Source organism: Protopterus annectens, chromosome 1.part1 (genome assembly GCF_019279795.1).
Source record: "Protopterus annectens isolate FY-2018-M chromosome 1.part1, PAN1.0, whole genome shotgun sequence".
Taxonomy (NCBI): domain Eukaryota; kingdom Metazoa; phylum Chordata; order Ceratodontiformes; family Protopteridae; genus Protopterus; species Protopterus annectens.
Genome location: NC_056726.1, coordinates 758,842,140 through 758,867,763, shown reverse-complemented (window position 1 = coordinate 758,867,763; position 25,624 = coordinate 758,842,140). Strand labels below are relative to the sequence as shown.

At 38.7% G+C, this 25,624-nt stretch overlaps 1 protein-coding gene across 2 annotated transcripts in view; it reads left to right on the top strand.

The window, feature by feature from the left end:
- Positions 1-25,624, top strand: part of MYORG (myogenesis regulating glycosidase (putative)) — a 153,536-nt gene that overhangs the window by 848 nt on the left and 127,064 nt on the right. The window lies entirely within an intron of this gene.

Here is a 25,624-nt window from a genome sequence, read left to right as displayed (position 1 = left end):
CAGTTTTTAGGGTGGGTGTACTAGATAAATTTGACGTGGTCAGAGAAGTCCCTGAAAATGCTGAGAAGTATGCCGTATTCCTTTCTAGTGAGCATTTTTCGAAAGTGTAAATAACCGTCGCCATGGTGACTAGACGACTCCCCCGTAATGTGTTGTCCACGTTACACACCCATCGCTCAAGAGTACCTGTTATTGCTGCACTTTTATAGTGTATGGGTCTGTACTCTGCTACATTGTGTTAATAATTTTTAATTAATGTCCGTGGTAAATAATAGTGAATTAATTAATTCTATTCAGCCTAACTCTCCGCACCTTTTCTATCCTAAAATCACCTCCACCACAGTTAAAATACTTACACCTAAACTAATGTTAGCTCTACCCACATTCTTACAATGTAAGCCCAAATGGCTAAAAGTTATTTCCTTCAATAACCTAGCCTTAGCTGGACCCATTCATCCCAACCCTGGTCCTAGTTCCCTTACAAACACCCCCCCCATCTCCTTCTTCCCCTTCCTAAGTTCTTTACAATCAACGCCTAGAGTCTCAGCAATAAAGTACACCAATTTCAAGCATGGCTAAGCCATAACCAACCCAACATCTTAGCCATCTCAGAAACCTGGCTCAAATCCCATATCTCTGACTCTGAAATCCTGTCTACTGGTTTTCACACTCTCAAAAATGACCAATTAAATAAAAAAGGTGCCTGCACTGCCCTAATCTACTCAAGTCTTCATATCTTAATTCCCCTTCAAATTCCAATCCCTCAATTCAATAATACTGAACTAACAGTTGGTCTACTAAAAATTAATAAACATAAGAATATCTGCATCATTGCCCTATATATCTCACCTGGTAACAACATCTCTACCCCCGAAGATATTCTTCTATGGGCCTCAACTAAAATTAACTATGAAACTTACATTCTAGGTGACGTAAATATTGAGTGGAATAAAATCAACAGACCCTCTCCCTCCCTATTCATTAACCTCTACAACTTTACTCAAGTAATCCTCTCCCTCACCCGACCCAACAAAACAAATCCCCCCAGGATCCATTGTAGACTGGATCCTAGTCACCCATCCAAATAAAATAACTAACTCTGGCACCATTCCTGATAACATTAGCGACCACCTCCCAACTTTCATTCATCGTTCAGCTACCTCTACCCCACATCAGCATCAATACATTCTCACTCACAACCTTAGCTTTAACCCCACAACTTTCTCAAATATTCTCAAACAAATGAACTGGCAAATTCTAAATACTCTTCTGCTTGACAAACCTGTAGACCACTTCAACTCTGTCTTCCTAGACACTCTTAACTCCCTAGCCCTAATAAGAAACAAAAAGGATAAAAAGTAAAGAAACAAAACAAATTATGCATCGAAGGGACAAATCCTGGAAGCTTTACCAAAACAATAAAATGCCGAAAACCCTGCTCCAGTACACACAACTCCGCAACCTTGCAAAACAACTAATCATTAAGGATAAAAAATCCTACTATACCAGTCCAATAATAATAAAAACCCCAAACAGTTCTGGAAATCCATAAATTCACTTCTCAATCCAGGCTCCAAGAATAACCCCTGTCCTGACCCAAATATATCTGACCTCGAATTAGGCTTACAATTTAACTCATTTTTTTATAGAAACTATTGCTGACCTGACCAAGACTTTTCCCAACAGTAATCCACCTGTCCCTCATTCTTCTCCTTCTAAACCCCCTAATAACCTTCCCCTTATGTTCGCGCTCAAACCTGTCTGTACTAATTTTATAAAAATACCTCTATCCAAACTTAAACTTTGCTCCAGTGCTCCTGATAATATTCCCTCCTCCATCTTAAAATGTGCTGCTGACTGTATAGCCCTCCCAATCAGCATAATAATCAACAGATCTATAAAAGAATCATACGTATCCAGACTCTAGTGTACAGCCTATATTCTTCCTCTTCACAAAAAAGGCAAACACAACCAGCATCTCAAACTTCCACCCCATTGCTCTGCTCTCACCAATCTCCAAAATCCTAGAAAAATATGTCCACTTCCAATTTATGCCTTTCCTGACCCAAAACCAACTCCTTACACCTACCCAGCATGGCTTCCGCCCAGGCCATAGCACTATAACCGTACTACTCTCCTCCTTAGAAACTGTCAATCAAGCCCGAGATTCAGGACACTTAGTATCCACAGTTCTCTTCAGTCTTTCTAAAGCATTCAATACTGTTTCCCATAGTCACCTTCTCTATCATCTCTCCAACCTTCACCTCTCACCAAATATTTTATCCTGGTTCTCTAGTTACCTGCCAGATAAATCTTGGGCAGTTCAATGGAAGAACACTACCTCTATCTTCTTACCTTCTCCAACTGGCGTACAGCAGGGGTTCATCCTCGGACCTATGCTTTTTAACATCTTCATCAATAACTTTCCCACTTGAACTGCTGACTAAAACCCAAACTGCTTTTTCAACTACTGAGAATTGGATGCGTCAAAACCACCTCTCACTCAATGCAAATAAATCAAAAGTTCTGCTATTCCCTCCCTCTAGGACTTTGACAAAAATGCATTCAAAGTCCTTAGCCAAACCAACTCATCTATAGAAGTGGTCCCTTTTGCCAGACTTCTTAATAGTACTCTAGACCAGAGATTTTCAGCCTTTTTCGTCTCGTGGCACACAAACTAATTGCAAAAATCTTGTGGCACACCAAAAAATATAATTTTTGCCTCACAAAAAATAGGTATAGTTTTGATTGACTTAGAAAATCTTTTCCTCTTTTTTACTTACATTTAATATTTAACAAGATATCTGAGCTTGATGTTTTAGAATGTCTTCTGTGTGTGGCTGAAGTTTAGACATCCATACTCTTAAATCTTCCTATTTTTTTGTTCTTAATATTATTCATTGCAGGAAAGCTTGGTTTGCACAGATATGACACGGAGAAAGGAAGAAGTGCTTCTATTGCTTTTTTTGTAATATTGGGAAATTCACTTTTAAGAGAGAACCAAAATGAAGTAGTATCTGTTGTTGAATGTTTAAGTTTTAAATCCTCTTGTCATTTCTTCTTTCAGTCAACTCACCCTTTTCTGTAATATTTAAATTTGCCACTTTGCGCACATTTAAGACAAATGGATTTCTTATCCAATCCGAATATATGTCAACTGAGGGAAAATGTTTTTCAGTGTTTATACTAAGTGATCTTAAAGTCTGTAAAATTAGATCTATAAGACTTCTATCCAGTTTCCTCCTTTTTGTTAGCTCAAACATTTCTACTGCATTTTTTTCTTCTGATACTCTTTTCAAAGCATTTGGTTTTCTTTGAAAGCATACATTTTGTCAGTGGAAGTATGAATATTTTCGCAATCTCCTTGTATACTTTTAATAAGTGTATTCAAAGATTGAAACAAATCAGAAATAAATGTAACTTTATTGCATTAAATCTCATCACTGAGAAAGTCAGCTGAGATTGTTGGATTGTCAAAACAGTTAGAACTTCCTCTTTTACTTCATAAAATCGTAATAGAACTTGACAATGAGATAACCACCTAACTTCTTTTTATTTTACATTTGTTTATCGGGAAAGTCCAACTGGGCACAGATCCCTTTTCAGTGGAGGCCTGGGTAGAAAAGCTCCAATTACAAAGATAATGTCAACATATACTAGCATACATAGTTACAGTTACAGATATTTCAGCAGTTTAACAAACATAGAGGGTACTATATCGATGACAAATAATGCAAAAGTAGAAGACATACATTTCATGGAAAAAATTCCCATCATAGCTCGTATTGCTACAGTTGCAGTTGAAATAATCAAGAGGGTTATACACATACATATGCAGTTGATACAGGTGTGATTGAAATTAGAAAGAGGGTTATAAATTTAACAGATGAAGTTACTAAATCCTGTTATTTAAATAAAGAGGGTAGAAGATTGCTTGTGAAATAAGGAAGGCCTATTCAAGGGAGTAACAAGAGCATAGCCAGGTGTCCACTAGGTGTGATGTGAGGAGCTTTTTGAATTGTGAAAGAGAGCTGTTAGAAGCTTTTGAGGTTGACAGCTTATTCCAAATTGTAGGAATATAGTTAGAGAAGACAGATTTCCCAGCTGAGTTGTTGGCTTTGTTGGTATCTAGAAGGTGATGGTTACAGGAGTGAAGAGATTGGGCTGAGGTGTGTGGTTGAATGAGTTTTTGGAGAGAAGGGTTTTTATTGGGTTGGTGGAGAATTTTGTGGGCAAAGGTAAGTGTAGATGCTGTGGGAATTCGAGACAATTAAGCTGTTTTAGTGCTATTCAGTGATTTGATTTATGTAAAGCTTCAATGGCAAATCTTGCTGCTTTATTATACCAAGATTCCAGTTGGTTTAGGTCCGTTTTGTGGAGATTGGTTAATACTGGGAGGCATGAAGGAGGGTTGATAGGAGTTATGAGCAAGCTGTGCCAACTTTTATTTTTAAGAAATTGTTTATGTCTATATAGGAGATCTATTTTTTGTGGAATCTTTTGATGGCTTGGGCTATGTGAATATTGAATTTCAGATTCGTATCAATTTCTACCATGAGCAGTTTAGTGTGGGTGCTTGGGGTGGTCATAGTTTTGTTTCTAGATAAGATATTAAAGGACTGAGAAGATGAGGGGAATCTGGTTGGGCTAAAAGAAGGAGCTTAGTTCTGTTGGGATTTAGAATTAGCTGGGAGTTAGTGAACCAGGTTTCTACTAACAGAAAGCAATCTTGGGTTTTGATGTGGAGCTCTTCCAGTGTGGGGGCAGCTAATATTAGGACAGAGTTGTCAGTGTATCCGTTTTGTAATACAGAGGCTTGTAGTGCTGAGGTCCTGAGGTGGTTATTGAATAGAGAATAAAAGTGATCCAGGGATTGAGCCTATTGGAACCCCTAAGGAGACTGGAAGAAGAGCAGAGAGTTGGAGTTGCCATTGGACAGCTTGCAGTTGCCCTGTTAGATAGTTTTCAAATCATGTAATAGTGGAATTGCTGAGGTTTAGAGTGGATAGAATACTGATGAGTTTATTATACTTGACCTTGTCAAAGGCCTAGGATAAGTCTAAAAATATGGCTGATACAAATTATCCGTTGTCTCTATGGTGGTTAACAGTGTTGGTAAAGGATAGTAGTGCTGTGATGGTGCTGTGAAAGGGACAGAAGCCATGTTGGGTGTTTGATAGTAGTTTGTGTGTGAGAAGGTTATCTATTAGGTGGGTTTGCATGACTCTTTCTAGTATTTTGGGTAAGGGAGATAGAATGGCAGTTGGGTGACAGTTGGTGAGTTCAGTGGAATTATCTGTCTTGTGTAGTGGTAGAATGTAGGATGTTTTCCATGTTGCAGGTACCTGGCTTTCAGATATTGAACGGTTTATAAGTCTGGCCACTAGGTAGGCTATTGCTTCAGCTGCACTTTGTAGAAATTCTGCTGGGAGGTTGCCAGTGGCTACAGTTGTTGGTTTAAGTTTTTGAAGCAGTTTTTTATAGTTATTACAGATACTTGGTGTTGAAGTGGGAGGTGGAGTCTTGGGATTTGGTGCTGTTCAGGGAGGTAAGAGAAGCAGAGTTACTGTCAAAGCCTTGAGAGTTTGCTAGGGATTGGATAGTCTCTGTGAAGAATTTATTAAATTGGGTTGTAATATTATCATAATTGTTGGTTGTTGTTGGGGGATGGGAGGTTGATTTACCTGGTTGAAGTATGTTTTTAACTGCTGCCCAGAATTTATTTGGTGGGGGGGGGGGGGTTGTATGTTTATTTTGTATGCTTTTTGTAATGGTTGATTTTGTCTTAATTTTATTTTTTTTTATTCCAAAGTTCTAGATATGTTTGCTTAGTTGTTTGTGTTTTTTTTTTTTATTGTTGCCAGGCTTTGTCTCTATCATTGAATAGCGATCTACATTCTTTAGTTAACCAGGGTGCATAATTAGATTTTACTCTGATAGTTCTAGGGGGAGCATGGGAGTTTAGTATGTCTAAGAATGCGTTGTTGAATGAGTTAACCGTGTCTTCAAGGGGTAACTGTTTGAGAAATTCCCAGTTACAACTATTTAGAGTGGCGATGAAGCTATTTACGTTGGATTTGTTTGTTTCTGATTAAGTGGAATGTGGGTTGGATGACTTGGTCCTAAGAAGGAAGGTTGGCTGATGGTCACTTGGACTGTCTGGCAGACAAATCTGAGTGAAGTGCCCAAGAGGAGTTGTTGACTACAATCCAGTGAAGAATTGACTGTCTTTTGGAAGATTTATCAGTCCTTGTAGTGGAGGTGATGACTTGAGTAAACCCATTGAGGTTTATGTAGGAAGATGGATTTTCTGAGGAGCAGTTAAGCCAGTCTACAATTGTTTCTTGTGGGAGAGAAATGGACACCCAGAGTAGTATGTTTTCCAGAGTGAGGATATTGTTTTCTGGTGGGATATAACCACCAATAATATTAATGTGTTTTTTGAGATTGATTTTTAATTTGGCAAACATAGGTTCCGCATTGTCAAATTCAGGAATGTTTGTCTGTGTGGTCTACAGTTAGAGGATTTTTAAATAATATAGCTACTCATCTGCCCTTTCTAGATTTCCTGTCTTTTCGTATAATATTGTAATATGGGGCTGTTATTTCATTGTTGTTAATATTCTATGGAATGTTGTTAACGTCTGTAAGGAATAACAACTTTGTGTGAGAAGCTTCCATTGGGGAACATAGTGCTGCAAACAATCTTGATTTTAACGAACTGCTTTTTATGTAACTGACCAATGATTTTGATGCTAATACTTCTCTGTGGAGAATAATGAGTACAAATAATTCTAAGATTCTTTTTTTGAGCCAGTGTAACCAATCCTTTTACACCTGATGATATAGAGAGGGCACCATCCGTACAACTACTGATGCAGGACAGGTTATGACAATTGTTAGCCCCTCCACCAATAGGGGCCTATTGTCCTTGAGCACAACCAAGATGGCAGCATTGTGTTTTGTATTCACGTGTATTCAGGCTAGTTGGAGCATTTGTGCCACAGTACCTTGCCACCATGATAATTCTTGTATTTGCGAAATTTAAAATAAAATTGAGGGAAAGTGGCTTTTTGTGGGTTGTGAATTGAGCATTTCTGGTAAGAAGAAACCAAACTGGAATCGATCTCCTTCAATGACTTTAATACAGAGCACGAACAGCTAAGAACAATAAAACCACTTAGCGCTTTCACCCGCATCCAACAAGGGCATCATCAGAGTCACTCTGATTCTGTCGATCAGTATTTTCTTTTGGTATGAGAATAGTTTTTGGGGCATTAAAGTGTGGGCCAGTAATTTTATTGTTAATTATATAGTTAAAAACCAGTGGAAGTATTTTCCCCAATATATCACTAAAAGTTTTATAAAATTCTGTGGTCAAACCATCCGGTCCCGGGGCTTTATATGGCTTCAATTTCTTGATTACATCAGTTATCTCCTCTGAAGAAATGGGTTTAATTAAGTTCATATGAAGCTCATCATTAATCTTTGGAAATATGATTTTCTGAAGAAAATCATTATTATTCTTATTTGTATTTACTTCCTGTTGTTCACCATATACTTGTGAAAATAGTAGTTCAAATACCTTTATGATATCCTCCATATTGGTGTATGTTTTATTATTAAAGTATATTTCCGGGATTTGGGAAGGTAATTTCGATTGATTAATAATACGTGCTAGTGCTTTTGATGGGGTCTGTATGTGATTGACGTATTTTACCAGCATTTTCTGTTCACAGAATGATAATTTACTGTTTTGTAATAAAAAAAGGTTCTTCTGGCATTTTAATAACTCCGTTTCAGTTTGTTTACTATAATTTCCACTTAATTCCTGATCCAGTAAGTTAATTTTTGTTTCCAAGTCTTGCATGTCTCTCGCTTGTAATTTCTTGTAATATGTAGCTTTTTGGAGAAACATTCCTCTAATTTGAGCTTTGGTAGTTGCCCATTCTATGTCAGACGGATGCCGGTGTTCTAAAAGATTATTTAGTAATTGATTAAAGAACTCCTGAGCTTCTTTTGTTACATCCTCTTTATGCAATAAATATGGATTTAATGTCCAATTATAACCTCTAACATGTATATTATGACTAGTGTCTTTATTAAAAGTTAGTGTGATCCTAGAGTGATCTGACAAATGTCGAGCTTGTATGTATATATAAGGATCAAAACACATTAGTGCATCTGAAATTAAAAAGAAATCAATCCTGGACCACATTTTATGACAGCTCGAATAAAATGCGAAGTTATTTGTGTTCATTTGATTCTTATTATTTAAATGGATCATATAATTTAAAATCTGTTTTAAGTTCCTGCAGTGCTATCACTGCCTGATTATTAAAGGACCTGATGGGACTTGATTTATCTAACTTAGGGTCTTGGTATGTATTCCAGTCACCTCCTATTATTATATAGTAATTGTTATATTGATTCAAAATAAAATAAAGTGATGTTATGAAAATTTGCTGATTGGTACATGGGGCATATATGTTAAGAAGTATCACTGGTTTATCATAAAGTTTGGTTATAAGAATTACATAACACCATCTTCCTTCTTTGTCCATTTTAAAGTCCAAAATTTTCTCTTGGAACTGAGTTTTGATAACAAGATAACAATCGCCACCCCTGCACTATTAGTTGTCCCTTCCGAAGCTATTGCCTCCCTGATCCATTTTTTATTTTTAAGGGCAGTCCATTGATCATTAGCCAAATGGGTTTCTTGTAACAAAATGAAAGATGCTTTTGACTGAAGGAGTAAATGAAAAAATAGTTTCCTTTTTTTCAAGTTCTGGAAGCCTTTAACATTCCATGAGTCTATTATCCACATAATAATAATTTTAAAGCTTTTATGTATATGTTGAATTTGAAAAACGACACTAGATTCCGGTATATTATCACATTATGTAATATCTGGAAGCAAACTTGATGTCCTATCCCTAACCAGTGCCTATCCACTATTCTCCTGGACCAGGACAAACATAGGTTATTAACACTGTTAAAACTTCTATTGGTACACATCAATCCTAAATATCTGTTACATAATAACACACTAAAAACATATAATAAACCTATGATAACTACATCTAACCCTACAAAACCTAACCAACACATTCCCCACTAAACACCGGTATCTATCTACAGCTCTTGAGCACATTATTTAGTTAACACAATGTTATTTCTTACATGCAGACTTCCTATTCTACCCTCTAATAATTCACATATATTATTAGTTAAATAATTTGGTTATACTATTTTAGAATATCTAAATGTCTTGTCTGACTCTACCTAAACAAATATGACAATTCTCCCCTTAAACCGCAATATTATTACCTTCAATATACTACACTATATGTTTAATTTATATTTAAAACATTGAATCTGACATTGTTTATCTAGTCTAATTGTTTAACATTATATTAACAGCATCATTGGTGAAGACAGACAGCATTAACAATTTTTCACTAGTACTGCATTAAAACTGTAAAAAAATATGTAACTAGCACAGTATACAAAACCTTCAGAAACACATACGATAAATATCCTTCCATTCCCCTAGGAATACCAGGATGTATTATGCATTTTAAATATACTGACTATCACAGCATTAATAAAAAGAAAGTCTTTTTGTGGTAAACATTGACAGTATATCACCCATTCTAAAGGCAGAAAAGTAAAAATATCAATACTGAATAATTATATTGGCACATCTATCTTCAGGCAAACTATCTGGAACAAAAATAGAGTGACTGTTATCTTTATGTTACTTCTAACCTAGTAGTTAAATTACACACTTTAACCATAAGATACAGTTCAGTTTAAACCCTATCTGAATAAGATGACATTTCTTTTTACAAAATAAGAGTTAAAATGTCCTATAATAGTCCACGGAGCCTCGTTTTTCATTTCCAGTAGCTTCCCCTACCTCCACGAAGCTCTGGCTACTTCCTGGTTAAAAAATCCTGATTTCGAATTCATGAAGGGGGACCCATTACGCGGACAGACTTCCGGAAGTGCCACAATGAAAGCGGACCCTCGGGAGCATCTCTAGGACTTCCTGTTGACTCGCACAGACACACAGTTCGCCGAGGCTGCAGAAGTTCGTGGAATCTTCGTAATCAAGCTGGATCTGTAAAAAAAAGCTAGTTAATGATTAAACAAGGGGCCTGGTAAGAAAAAAGAAGCAAACAAAGGATTTTGAAGCCTCGAGGTATAGTAGGCATGGAATCCCAGTATCTTTATTGCTGTACACAAACTGAATGTTCCAGTTAAGCTTCCGAAGTTGGAAGGGATTTAAAAATCTTTAAAAAGGTAAGTTTTGCTTCCTTTTTTGTAGAAGTAGAATATTTGGCTCCATCAAATGTAAAAATTAGCATATTTGGATATTTCATCTGGAATTTTATATTTTTATCAATAAGGAACTTGCAGTAAGGAGCTAATGCTTGTCTGGCTTGTCTGATTTGTAGTGGTAAATATTGACCCATAGAAACTCTGTTATTTTGCCACATTACGTAACCTCCATTCTTTTTCATAGTTAGAATTATTTTATTTGCATCCTGGTAATTTAGAATTTTGACATAATGGGAATATTTGAGGCTTGTGATTCCCTGAGAGCTCTGTGAGCCCTTTCTATAACAATTTGCTTAGCCATATCTGAGTCCTTGAACAATATTTCCAGTATCTGTATAATGGTAGGCATTAGATCATTGTATTGAATATTTTCAGGGATTCCTCTAATAATTATGTTGTTTCTTCTGGATCTTGCCTCCAAGTCCAGAATCTTGGTCTGCATAGCTTGAATGTCCAGGGCATGAATATCTGTTTTTTTTTGTAAACAATGTTATTCTGTCCTCATTTCAGATATTCTAGCTTCTGATTTATCTATCCTTTCGAGAATTTGACTGCATGTGGCATTAAAAGCAAGTATCTGGTTTGAAAGTGCATTTAAAGATTCTTGTATGGGTAACAATGCAGTTTTAATGTCCTCCATGTTAGCTAGTTGGTCCGGTTTATTTGTCATTCCTGTTTTTAATAGATCCTGTTGTTTTACAGTTTTCTGTCTTTTAAATGTTGAATCTTTTTCTGGTGACAGCAGCGTTGATAATTTAGTTTTAGTTGTTGTTGTGTCCATATTTTTTTCCAGTTTTGACATCTTGAAACAGAAATCAGATAGATCCTTTGTTTAAAGCTCTTTTCAGAGTCAGGCAGACAATCGGCTCTAATCCTGTGAATTTAATTAGTTTTTTCTTCGTTCTTTTGCCTCTCAGCCGATGTTTGATTGTAGTAGAATAGTTGTACCCGACAATTAATACAAAAAGTCTTGTAGTATAATCTCAGGGTTGATTTTTCTTGCGAGTAACTGGAGAGCTGTAGATGTACAGTGTCTACAGAATGGCGGCCATCTTTGTCTCGTCAAAAGGCTAACTATCTTTTTAAAAAATCTTGTGGCACACCTGTTGACCTGTCAAGCACACCAGTGTGATGTGGCACACTGGTTGAAAACCCCTGCTATAGACGAACACCTCAAGTTTGATGTCCACATTCAACAAAATATAAAGAAAACGCACCAAATGTTAGGTATGCTTTACAGGAACAATCTCTTTCTCTCCAACTCTACTAGGCATACCCTGGCCACTACCTACCTTCTCCCATCCTTATTATACGGAGCCCCACTTCTAACTAACCTGATCTCTTCCATCACCTCTAAACTAGAAAACTGCTATAATAAGATCTCTAAATTTGCCACCAAATCCAAAAATTCCACCCATTATTGCCTTACCCTTCAATCTCTGAACTGACTAGAACTCACAAACTACCTAGACTACCTCCAACTTACCACAGCTGACAGACTTGTATTTCTCCCAACAGAATGTCTGGCTCTAACAAGCATCTTTCCCCCCTACCCCCCAATAGAGCTCTCAGATCTGAACACCAGAACGTAATTACTGTCCACAAACCTAAATGACCTGCTGGTCAACTTCTCCTCTCTTTCTCACTAGGCAAGAAATGGAATTCTCTCCCATCCACACTAAGGACAATATCAAACTCAGAAAACTTCAAAACCTCTTTTCACATACCTGTCGTCCGAATGGAAATGTACATGCTTTCACCCTACCTAATTATTTTATGGAAATGCCCCAAAGAGATTTTTTTTCTCCTGGGCTCCTAACCTCTCTATAATTCCCATAACTGTTTCCTAGAGTGGACTCAAGCTCTCTGCAACTCCTATAGTTACTCACACACTATTTCAACTTTGTAAATAGCATCTTACTTTAAATGAGTGCATGTAAAGTGTTTCCATACTTACTTTAAATGAGTGCATGTAAAGTGTTTCCATACTTACTTTAAATGTGTATGTAAAGTATTTCCACACTTCAAATGTAAAAATGTATGTACTAATGAATCTGTAGAGTACAACCCTTAGATTGATCACAATGAACATTATCGATAACGCTTGATATTGAATGTACATATTTGTAAACTGTACTAAATACTGTACCTTTTATACTTTTGTTTCTTTACTGTATTATGGAGCTTTTTTCCCGGACCTCCACTGAAAACAGGCACATTTGGGCCCAGTGGACTTCCCCGGTAATCAAACTGAAAATAAATAAAGTAACACGTCGTACACATCCTATGAACTTCTTAGTTTGCCCATTTGTTCCACATTATGAGGGATAGTGTTCCATATTTTGGACATGGAAGAGCTGTTGTTAGGCATTACATATAATGAAATCAAGGGTTTCACACAGTTTGACACACCAAGATTATTTACTGAGTTTTTATATCACACAGAAGATGTTTTAGTAGATAGTAACTTGGATTTCTGATCTGTACAACTTGTAATATGAAACAAAACACTTGAAGCTGAATACATGTACTGTAACTGCTGAATATTCATGTTTGGTTTATGACAGCAATTGCATCCACTTTTTAGGTGAAGCTTTGTTTGTTGCAGACTTGAAGAGTAGTTTTGCTGCTATTCAATGAACTTGGGAGAGATGCTCACACTTTTGGTCTTCATAGGATTCCCAGCTTTTTGAAGTCTTTCTTGTTGGTGATCTTTCTTAAAATGATCCTCACAAAATAAGGTGAATAGAATTTTTGCTGGGGATTGGATTCAAGGATGTTCAAAAACATAGGATAAACATGGTGAGAGTTGTACACTACAGCTGTGTAATGTGATCTGTTGGCAAAACATTGTACATTCTGTGTAAAGGAAAGGTGGAGAAGTGAGAAAGTGGGCTGGTTTCCGCAATACTTTAACAGATACAAGTAGTTTGTGGCATGACACTGACATCGATCTCTTAACTGTACAGTTGTAACTAAAATCTGATTACGTTACTGTTTTGCAGTAACTTAGACATGCCTAAATTTGAAATGGAGAAAATAATATTAGGGACTCTGGTTTATATATTACGTTGCTGGCTTTTGTGTAATTAGCATTTCTTATTTTATCAAGATCAGCAGTGTGTTCTATAATTTTATACAGATCAGTCAGAAATGTTTGTTATAAAAACTGTTTTTGTTGATACCAAGAAGTTGAAGTATGGCTAAGAAACTAATTAAGCATTCCAGATTTCTCATTTAACTTGGATATTTTTAAAAACTCATACAGTCATGTTTACATAAAACAGCACATGTACCACCTGCCGTAGTTGTTGAGCCCTTATGTTGCTGTCTCTTAGTTTTATAGCGTTGTTGCTCAAAATATACTGTTAAGTGTGCAGTTTGTGTAACCAAGAGCTGTTTCTGTTTTAGCAATACAAGACTTCTGCAGTTAACCAGGTTGTTTGTACAGTGCTGTTATAGTAGTGCTCTAGAAAGGTTGACTAGTAGATTAACTGTGTGTTTATTTGGGGAGAGGGTGTCTAGTGCCTTCCTTAACTCCCAACAGAGTAATTTTTTTTATGGTCAATGGAATCAGTAATGTTTTGTTTGATGTAATAATAAAATTACCTTAATATAATTTTGCTGGTAATCCCAAAGTGTAATTTACAGTGATACTTCATATTTGTCACTCCAAAGTGTGGATTTTCACATAATTATAGAAAAAGGAGGTTGACTGGCCACTAAATCCCTCACCCCTTACAAAGTGTGTTAACAGATTCTTATACATTTGTTAAGGGAAACACAGTTTTGTCTCTTCATTTTAAGGTTTGCATATGGAATTGCAAACTGGCAAGATGAAGAAGTGTGTTTAGAAGTTGCCATTATGGTAAAAGTAAGTGGGAATTTTATGCCTTCTTTCTATATTGTTTACATTCAGCTGTGTGTATTTATGAAATTGCTTCTGCTTTGGTTTTGTGTGTGTGTGTGTGTGTGGGGGGGGGGGGGCTGCAAGAAGTTTTTCTGTACTTGTAAGATTCCATCTGAATTCAAATCTGCTGTCAGCTGTGACAACCATTATTTCAGGCTCTGAATTTTATCCAAGGCAAAAAATTGTCTTTCAATGATCTTTTTTACCTATGTAGAAAGCATATATGATACTTAAAACAAGGCTATGTTATTAATAGACCAAATTTCTTTTACTTTCATTTCATACTTTATTTTTTTACTGATTTTTTTTTTGAATACTAGCCAAGCACAGTTCCTATTATAAGTGCTGTTTCTTGGTACATTTCTATAGGATATATTTTTCAGTACTTTGTTTTAAATCTAGCAGAGGTTATTCTAGGTTCATAGGTTGGTACTAGGCTATCGACCCTAGGGCCTATACAAGCATAGCCATAACAATTCCCTGTCTATTTCTTCCCACAGTATTTACTTCCCTGGACCCCTGTCTAGTAGGGCGACTGACGTGATCCCTGGGGTGAATTTCCTATCTCCCATCCAATCATCAAGGTTCCTTTTGAAGAGGGCCAAAGAGGTGCTCTGCTTGACATGTATGGGCAATCTATTCAGAGTCTGGAGAGTCTCTGGGTCAGGAACCTATCCCTCCAGCATGTTTTGTTCATTGTGATGACAAGGTTTAGATCCAGTTGATTATTGTCGATGTACTGGCAAATAAAGTTAATGCCAAGTTCAGCCCAGAGACATCTGTTCCATATCTTTTATCCCGGCTGGAATCAAGCTATCAACTGTCATAAAAGAGCATGAGATTAAGGTACTCTCCAAAATGAATATGTCATCCATGGGGACTGACGACATACATGGTTGCCTAATTAATAGCAACAAGCAGAACTAGTGTGCAGACTCTTCGGCTTGAGCCCAGCAATTGACTTTGTGCCACAGCGGTGGTATACAAGCTGTTGGGATGTCACTCCCCAAGGGTGTCCCTGTTGCAGACCAATCATCCTAACAAGTCTTTTATACTAATGAGTCATATGTAAGGCAGTGGCATAGTTCATCAGACTAGTTATGATAAAAAAATTATCAGACTCTACCTCCAGAAATTTGGCTTCAAGGGTAGAGCCTGTCTAAAGAGTATTTTAAACTTCTTTGAGAGTTACTCAGGCTGTAGACTGTGAGCAAGCTGTCCACAGAACGTGCCTTGACCTCACCAAGGCATTTGATGCAATACCACATTAAGTATAATAAACAAGTTGAAGGAGCTCCAGACTGACAATTTGTTATTGGGTGGATAGCCATTTGGCTTAGATGCAGGGCTTGGGGCAGTAAGTGTTGGGAGCATATCCTCTGAGAACATGAAGGTGACCAGTGAAGTTCTGCTTGAATCTGTGCTGGGACCTTTGCTGTTTGACATCTACTTCTCAAATCCCAGTTATTAAACTGGGATCCTTGGTTAACAAGGTTTGAGAATGGTTTCAAGCTGGTAGCCTGCATCAAGTCACCCTGTTCCATACAGGCACTCTAGCAGGAACTTGCACTTGACAGTAGCTGGTGTACTTAAAATGGGCTTAAGCTTTTTGACGAAAAGTGCAACATTGTTAATTTTGCTGAACACCCTCTAGCTCCTGCATCACTTTAAAATAAAAAGGTCATGAGGTATCTGTGCCAAAAGCTCATAGGAAGAGGAGCATAAATTAACAAGTAAATTTATGAGCTTTGTGAGTTAGCCTTTGCTTGAGTACTACAGTCTGGTATATTCCTTCCAGTACTATTGACACTGGAACTGGACACTGATAAATGTTAAGCATATTTATAACTTAACACGATCCCATGATAGTTGCAGTGCTCTACTTGTGGTGTCTATTTCTGTCTTTAACTGGCAGAAAACTGTGCTGTCTCAATCATGAAAACAATGACCTCTGATGCGTTATTGAGTATTTTGCTTTTCTGCCAGTTCATAGGCATATCTCGTTCAGTTGAAGAACATAACATCTATATTCAGTGTAAATGCACCCCCCACATTATGAAAATGTTGTATTTCCAAGCTTGCACGATTAACATATTCAGTGTAACATCAAACATATAGGCAGAACTCACACTTCTTAAATGCACTGACTAAATGACAAACAGCAATGGTCCTGGGAACTTGTACTGTTGTAGCACTACTCAGAAGACATTTCAGGGTACATTTATTGGCATATGCTTTCTTTCAGCCCGTCTAACAAATCTAGACAGCTTTAACAAAAAGTATAATTGTATAAAATCTTATCATAATAGTAAACGTCCCTTCTGCTTAGGATACTGCAATAGTGAAGAGAAGGATTTCCCCTCAGGGCAGCCTGATGGCTCGGCCAGTATACAAAAGCATAATGATCTTGTATGTGCTGTATGCCACAGGATGTACAGATGCAACTACTGAGAAAATGAATTACCCGAGAAGAGAATAGTCTCCATAGGAGACAAAAGAAAAAGGGAAATCATCAGTCAGAAGGGAATCTAAAACAAAACAAACAAAAAAAAAAAAAACAGAGCAACCAAGAGGGGGTTGGAGGGAGGGAACAAATACTACAACAGTGAAGAGAAGGACATCTACTGTTATGGTAAGATTTTATATAACTCTGCTATATCCTTCTGTGTCATTGTTGCAGTATCCTAAACAGAAGTGAGAGTAAAAAAGCTTAAGAAGCAGAATGGGAGATGGAAGGCTGAGAAGAGCCCTCAACAAACTCTCATAAAATGGCTTCAGGAAAAACCTGCTGTGGGCCTAGAAACCATATCCAGCTTATGCTTAGTAAAGGTGTGCACTGAAGACAAAGTAGCAGCTTCAAGGATGGAATTGGAGTTCAACCCCTTGAAGAAGGCAACAGAAGAGGCAACAGTACTAGTGGAATGAGCATTAACGGAAGTAGACAGAGATTTGCCACAAGAAGTATAACAAAAGGAAATATCCAGGAGGAGATTGTTTGTTTTCTTAGAAATAGTCAATTTCAATGCCCTGGGATGAAGGGAAACTTAAAACACTGACCAGACTTACAAATGGCTTTAGTTTTATCCAAATATTACCTGATCTGTCTGTGCAAATCCAAGGTATGCAGGACCCTCTCACTAGCAGACTGAGGAGAAGGGGAAAAAGGAAGGGAGCTGTACTGACTGATTCAAAGACAACTAACTTACTACCTTGAGCATAAAAGAAGGATTAGTACAAACTCACTGTGAAAAAACAGAAAAGGAGAAATGGCCATAAGAGCCTTGAGCTCAGAAACCCTCCGAGCAGAAGAGCCAGCAACAAAACAGTCTTCAGGTACAATGTTGCAAAGAAGCAGTAACTGCAGGATCAAAAGAAGCCTGAGGCAATTTTTTTCAAAACAAAATTAAAGTCCCAAGGAGGAGGAATGGGTTCTTTGGAGGCGTAATATGTAGGACGCTAATTGTTTGACCTCGAAATGAGAAGTCAAAGGAGGATTCAAGAGCAGACGAGCAGAAATGGCTGACAAATGGGCTTTCACAGAAGAATAGGCCAGGCCAGACTGGAGCAGCTCACAAAAATAAGAGGATCAGAGGGATTCCCACTGAAAAAGGGTCCTGGTTACGAGCATGACAGTGGACAGAAAATCTTTTCTATTTGGACATACAAGATTTTCTGGTTGGGGGGATTCTTGCCCCGAGTAGAACCCTGAGTATGTCCTTAGAAAAGAAGTGCCTGAAAGGGATCAAAGCCCTATCACCCACAGTGTCAGTTGAAGAGTGGACAAGTGAGGATGGATGAGAGACTCCTTGTGTGTGAGGAGATCCAGTCGGTGAGGTAACTTGTTGTGATATACCCCTGGGATCCCTGTGTCCCTGCTGGACAGGGAAAACAGGTGCTGACTTTGTGGGAACATGGGTGAAATTCTTGGCTAGGCTTATAAGGGTCTCCGGGCCAATAGCTTGGTATTATCCTATGAACCTAAGAAATGGTGTCCATCTTCCATGCCAGATGGCATGGCACTCTGGAACAGAAGAGTTCCAATCTGTTCAGTGGGGAGGCAAAAAGAACTACCTGAGGAATTCCCCACCAATTGACAATGTCTAGAAACACGTCTCTGTAAAGCATCCATTCGTGAGGCTGTGTTTTGGTCTTGCTCGGAGAGTATGCCAGTAGATTGTGCTCTGAAGGAATGCATACTGCCTGAAGAATTAGCTAATAACTGAGAGTCATCTCCCAAGCCTGAAGAGCCATCCTGCAGATGTGGTAAGCTTTTATGTCTTCCTGCTAGTTGACATACCACTTCACTGTAGTGTTGTCTGTGCACACCTTCATGGGACCTGGAGAGAACATGGGGTGAAAAGCTTGAAGGGCAGTAATCAGAACTCTCATCTTTGTTGATATGATCTGACTTTTGATGGGGAGACCAGAGACCCTGAGCTTTCAGGTGACCAAAAGAATCCCCCCCCCACTCCATGTCTGAGGCATCGGTGAACAGCTCTTGAAAAGGGACTGGAGACAGAAAGGCCAGCCTGGTTGAGAAAGGCCAGCCTGGTTGAGACAAGCTGTTGAATCAACCACTCAAATTCCTTCCTTAGACAGGAAGGAGAAGTAAACTGAAATCCAGAGGGTGATAATGCTGCAGCCAAACTGACTTGAGGTACCATTGAATCTTTCACATATGCAGTCTGGCAAGAGGAAGCATTAGAATAGAAGAGGCCATGAATCCCAGGACCCCGAAGAAACTCTCTGGCTGGCATGGCAGTCAGAGGAAGAAGACTGAAAGAAGGCTGTAACTTTTGGAGGTGGAGGAGGGGCCAACATTGACACTGTCTGACTCCAGTATCCCAGATACAAATTATCCTGAGAGGAAGTCAGGATGGGCTTTTGGACGCTGATTAGTGAACCCCAGACTTTGAAGAAGCGAGATGGCGAACTCCAGATCCTGTAACAGGTGACTGGAAGAAGGCACCTGAAGCAACAGGTTGTTTAGATAAGGAAAAATCTAAATGCCTTGGAGCCTACAGAAAGCAGTCACAGGAGCTAGGCATGTTGTGAATACCCTTGAGGTTGTAGAAAGGGCAAAGCAGAGAACTGAAAATGAAAAGAAGACGCAGAGAAATTAAAAACTTCCTGAAAAGGGGGTGAATAGGGATATGAAAGTAGGCATCCTTCATATCCAAAGTTTCCAGAAAAGCCTGGGGTAATGAAAGAGGAAACTGAGTTTGAAGAGTAAGCATTCAAAAAGAAGGACCTTGTGTTGAGCTGGGAGAGATCCATAATAGGTGTCCAAATGCCCTCCATTCGAGGAATCAGGAACATCCTGGAATCAAAACCCTTTCCCACCATGAAGTAACCTTGATAGAGGATAGAAAGAACCCAAAGTGACAACACACCAATTTGAAAGGCAAATCAAAGCTGAAGGGACAAAGGAATCTGGTCTAAAAGAAGGGGGTGAATTGTGAAGGAGAAACAGGGTTATCCGATAAAGGAGGCTTCTGGGTCACAAATCTGGGAAGCCTTAGAAAAGAGGACCAGACTACCACCCTTCCTGAACCTGGAGGGCTGGCAGGGTTGCCTGCAAAAAAAGCAGATGTTGAAGGATAAGTTCTCTGGAACTTTGGGATAGGAGAGACAAAAACATGTTTAAGGTCCTGCAAGGCTTTGCCTTTCTCATAAAGAAACATAAATAGGAAAGATGTTTATTATCCAGAGGAGCATCCAACAACTTGGCCTTAATGTCCTCTGGCAGATACTGGAAATGAAGCCAAGAATAATGCTTCATGACAGACCCACTAGCCGCAGCCCTGGAAGAGGCACCTGCAGGATTATAATTACACATAATAGAGTGGCGAGCCACTTGAGAAGCAGAACCTAAAACAGATAAGGCAAAGGATTTGCCTTCAGAAATAGGGTGGTTTATAAATAGCCTTACAAGCCTGAGCAGTCAAAGCTAGAGCCTGCCTGGTCATGTGGGTCTGGTAATTAACAGCCCTAAAGGGCAAAGTAGAAGCGGCATAAACTTTCTTACTAATCCTTTCCATTGCCCTACTATTGACAACCTCCAAGAACCTTATAGAACGTATCCGGTTTTCTAAGAGCAGGAGACTTGGAAGCAGCAATGAAAGTTTCTAACAAGGCAGCCAGCACAGGCGGAACTGCTTGGTTTAGGACGGTCTCCCTGAAGCAACTCCTAATATCTTCTCTGAATGTCAGATACTTGAGAAGAATCCCACTTAGTGTTTCATCATCCTAGCAATTGTGTCCCCAAAGGACAACTTCTCAAAAGGAGACACAGAACTAACAGACTCCTAATCATCAGAAGCATAAACCAAAGGTGAAGGGTTCTGTGAAGAATAGGATGAAGACAACTCATCAGACACTGAATCCTCATCCGAGGAATCCAGTTCCCTAAGCTGTTTAGAAGGGGTAGAGGTCCAAGGAGGAGCAGGATCAGAAACCCCCCAATGTAGAAAACAAGCCCCGAGTAAATTCTTGCCATTTCCTTTGAGGATCCCTTGGGACAGACTGAAATGTTTTTTTCATTTTTTGTCGTTTCTTGGAAAGGATATCGGCCTGAACAAATACTGGAGGTTCTGACCCTTGGCAAGATTTGATAAGAGAACCCAGAACTTCCTCCCTGACCAATATCTGCAGAATCCCTAATCAACCACATTTTCCCCTCAACATCCAGAGCAGACACCTGCAAAGCCTCAAGGCTGTACAGAAAGATGGATCCATGCCGGCCCCTAATAGGGTCACAGCAGAGGAATCGGATGTAGATGCCAAACTACCTACAGAGCTGTTGCCCATATCTAGAGGGTTATCTGGTATAGGCTGGGCAGCTAAAGAATCTGGCCAAGACTTCTTGTCCTTCTTCTTCTTACCTAGTGGGTATATCTCTGGGTTAAAAGATTCTGGCATGGTACCCTGGGCTAACTGTTTAAGCCGTTGGTTTTCCAGATAAATGGCCAGGGAAGACAAACAACTTCTTAGTGTCTTGGGCACAAATGGCTTACAGATAAGACAAGTGATATGGTCGTGGGAAGCACCTAAACAAAAAAGAGTGTTCATCACAGTCCTTGTGGGGAATCTGCCTCCCACACTGACATTTTACCTTCTTGAGTAACATGAACTGTAGGTAGCAAAAAAAAAAAAAACCCTACTGGGAACTTATTTGGTGGCCGAGTATTCAGTACAGCAACAAGGTGTTCAGACCAGCTAGCAATAATGGGTTCAGACTGGTGGCAAAGAACTTCTGGGTAGTTTATCCATAGATCCCTTTTATGTCCTACATTATGTGTGGAGAGCATAAGTGTGATGCATGGCGCATGCAAGATCTTTAAGGTTTTGTATACTGGCAAAGCAGCAAGCTGCCCTAAGTGGGAGACCCCGTCTGTTTTAGGATACTGCAACAGTGATCTAGAAGGACATCTTCAGTTTTCCTTGCAATGTGTGTGTAAGAGACGTAGCTGATCCCATGTTTCACTGCTAGCACTGAACCTGCACTGATCTACCTGAATCATAGGCTAAACCATTAAAGTCAGCACCCTGACCTATACTTTCCTAGGGAGAATGAGAAGTGTGGCCCTTCTATGAAGGGAACATATTATTCTCGCTCCCTTGGTAAATACAAGGCAGAAGATCTGCCTGGAGAAATACAAGGCAGAAGATCTGCCTGGAGAAAGTTTGAAAATTTATCTGTGTATGTAAACAGTTAGCAAGCATCACCCCAATCTCCTGAGCAAGTAATGTGTGTTCTTCTGTTGATATCAGTTTAATTTCATAAACAGTAATGTGTGCTTTTGTAGATATCATTAGTCTAATATCGTAAACAGTAAGTGGGGAAATTGTGAGAAGGGCAAAAAGGTCCATAGTTTGTGTGATGATGTGAGGTATTGCCAGCTATGCTAGGAGAAGTAGGGCAGTGGAGTGGATGTGTAATATATGCCAGCACAGTGAGCTGGAATTTTGTAAAGAACTGTATGTCATTTGTATATCAAACTGATTTTACAGATGCTTGTGTTTATAAATGTGTTTGTGAAGTTGCTTGTGTCAACAGTGTGCCCTGCTGGACAGAAAAGTAATATACATGTATATCAGACTGTACTGTATTGTAACTGTTTAAATGTATATGTTTTAACAGAGGATGCCAGAAGAGAAGAGGTTAAGCTCGGCTCCAGCTAACTTTGAGAAATAGCAAGAATTAAATTACTGGGCTTAGGCCATAAAGATGTTATCTCACAGTTTTGAATGAAACCAGAGACGGTGTCTCTAAGCAGTGTGGTTTATTGGCTCCTGTAGGAAGAGTGGACGTGTTTTATGGTTTTATGACTTCCAGGAGCTGCAGCAAGGCTGTGTGTGTGTGTTTGTGTGTGTGTTTTTGACACACACGTGCTAAATCCTGGCAGTTTCTAGCAAAGGGGGGGGGGGTTGCATGGGAACCAGGAGTCAGATGATCATATGTATGTGATGTCATTCTGTAATCCATCACTAAAATGAATGTTTACTAGGTGAGACTGAAGGCTCAGGGCAGTCTGTTTCTTAAAACCTGACATAGAAGGATCTGTCACCCACTTCATCTTGCCTTGTGTTCGTAAGTAAGCATGGAATAATCATTATTTAGATTAGTCAGTAAAATATAATGAGATTAGTCAGTAAAATATAATGAGATTAGTCAGTAAAATATAGTGAGATTAGTCAGTAAAATGTAGTGAGATTAGTTAGTAAAATGTAGTGAGATTTAGCCAGTAAAACATAGTGAGATTAGCCAGTAAAATATAGTGAGATTAGTCAGTAAAATATAGCAAGATTAGTTAAGTACTCTTTTTTTTCTGTATCTGTGTGAATCTATTCATGTGTGGTATTTTAATAATTCCTGTTGTTGAAACTCTAGTATTTATTGTAAATAGATATTTAGCATTTTCATGTTCTTTTCTTATTTATTATTAAATATATTTAAACCTTTTGTTGTGATTGGTCCTTTAGAAAATATTTTAACCTTTGAAAATACTCATATCTGTTTGGTGACTGTGGCCACTCCTGAAAGCCTTACTGCATTGGGCAAAACACTATCATTTGTATTAGTGTTAATTTCACTCAGTGTAATTGAGTACCCTTGTAAGAGCCTTAGAGTAGCTGGCTTGGGAGTATCTGGTAGCAGTAACCACCTTAGTTAGGGTAGAAGGGGGCATAGCTAGTAAACCTGTGCCAGCCTTTCCCAGATGTGTGTGTGCCCGCGCATGTGCAGATCAGATCTCAAGAGTGTGTGTGTCAACTGCTTGGGGCAAGGACATGAAGCACTGGTTTCACAGAGAGGATGCTGGAAGGCTTGGCTTGGACACTCTGCTGAGGACTTAACTGAACAGCTGTGCCAGTGGGGAGCCTTATTGGTGACCTGGGGAGAGAGAATCCCAGACCCTGGACTAACTGTGTTCCCTGTGTGCTCTTAAGGGAAATTGTGCTTGATGCAGAGAGCTGCATCTAGAAATACTGTGTGAACCCTCTTTACCAAGTGAATATCTCTCTCTACAGTGTCAGTGGTGAGAATTCAGGCTTCTTGATTACTGGCCCAGAGAGGAGACCTCATAGTTTTCATCAGAAATTTAAACATTGACTAAAAGCAGTTAATATATGCTGCCAGGGAAAGAGGTTCATAGGTGTTTACTAGGCTAACTACCACAAGGGCCTGTTTAAGCCTAGCCATGCATCACAAATCTCTGACGAGTTCTGATACCCTTGATGATATAAGGTTGAGGGACTAGGACACTTTCTAATATCTCATGGAAATCTAAATAATAAAAATATATGACCGTTAAAAAGGATATAGGTGAGTAATGGCACATGATCTGATGATACAAGGTGTGCATATTGTGTGGTGGGTTTACAAGAAAACATTTTTACTGAAAGAGGTAGTGAATGTATGAATCTGGGATCCTGAACTATTCAAGAATCTCAGTGTTTGCCTGAAGGTGGACTAGGCACAAAGTCTGTGGCAGAATTCAAGAATGTATGTGACCTGATTGAGGATCTTAATAACTTTGACCCTCAGTATTATTTTGAAGGATGGCTTTAAATATTTATAATCAAGAAAATTAAAAGCCTTATGGCCTTCCACTGTCTTGATTAGATTAACACTTTTCTTATACAGGGTACTCTGAGGTAACCTACATCTTGCTTTTTGAGCCATGAAAGACCTGATCCCTACACTAAGGGCCTAAATCTTTGCCAATAAACAGTCACTGGAGAAACTGGTCCCTAATACAGTGTATTCCCAGATTGTAGATTGTTACCACTACAGGTCAAACAGAGTACAATTTTGCATTTCATTATTTTGGCAGAAGATTTAATTATATAATGCCGTTGGATCAGCATCTTATATACCCCTGGTGCACTGACGTCCAAGAAGAGGTGACAGCAACCGCCGCCGGACCTAGACTTTGGAACTCAGGCCGACTGTGGGTAGCCTGCTAGCAGGATAACCCAATTGTAATGACTGCAACAGTGAATACACTCAAACATGTATGTTTATGGTAGGTACACAGCTGTACTTTATGGATAATCCTACACACAGACTGACACGGTAGCTGGTAAGGCCAAAGTGTTGTTTCTTAGAATTATTGGCAGTTTTTGTGTAAACAACATAAGGCTGCCTTACTATTGCTTCCAAATGATGGGGACTTGGGAAGTAGAAAACAAAATGCTGGAATGTATGCAAGATAGGCAAAGCATCTGTATAATAGAGGGGGTAGGAAGGAAAAGAGGTGATCCCCAGAATTTATCCTTAACACTTTCCTGGTCCATAAACTACTTTCTCATCTGAAGCACAGTACCAACTTGCAACTTCAAATGACCTTTTCCTCACCACCCGAAATACATGTAGTCCAGACATAATATTATGCATAGTAATGAAGAAAAAGAAGCCAACAGCATCTGGGAAATGTGAGATGGTATGACTGTAAGCAGCAAGATAACAAAAATATAATCCTTTGCATCATTCTCAGATGTGCTGAGAATGTAGTTATATCCATTCTAATGTATGAAGAGTATCGTTTATGTGGAGTTATATAAAAAAAATGTGCAAACAGAAGAAAGCAGCAAACATCTGTTTCCCACTGCTTAGGCCGATTGTAGTTTACTCCCATCTTATTTATAATGTAAACAAAGCATTTGAGAAGTCTTGAGACTGTGAGTGTTTTTGTCATGGACCACTGTGGCATCTCTATGTTATTAGACTGTCATGGCCTAATGTAGTGAAAAAAAATGAATTATACCACAAGGTAGCTGTATGTGTCTCACTGTGGAGTATGTCAGCTAAGGACCTTTTCAGGATGCTACATATATATGTTCATACACCCATTCCTTTCATAT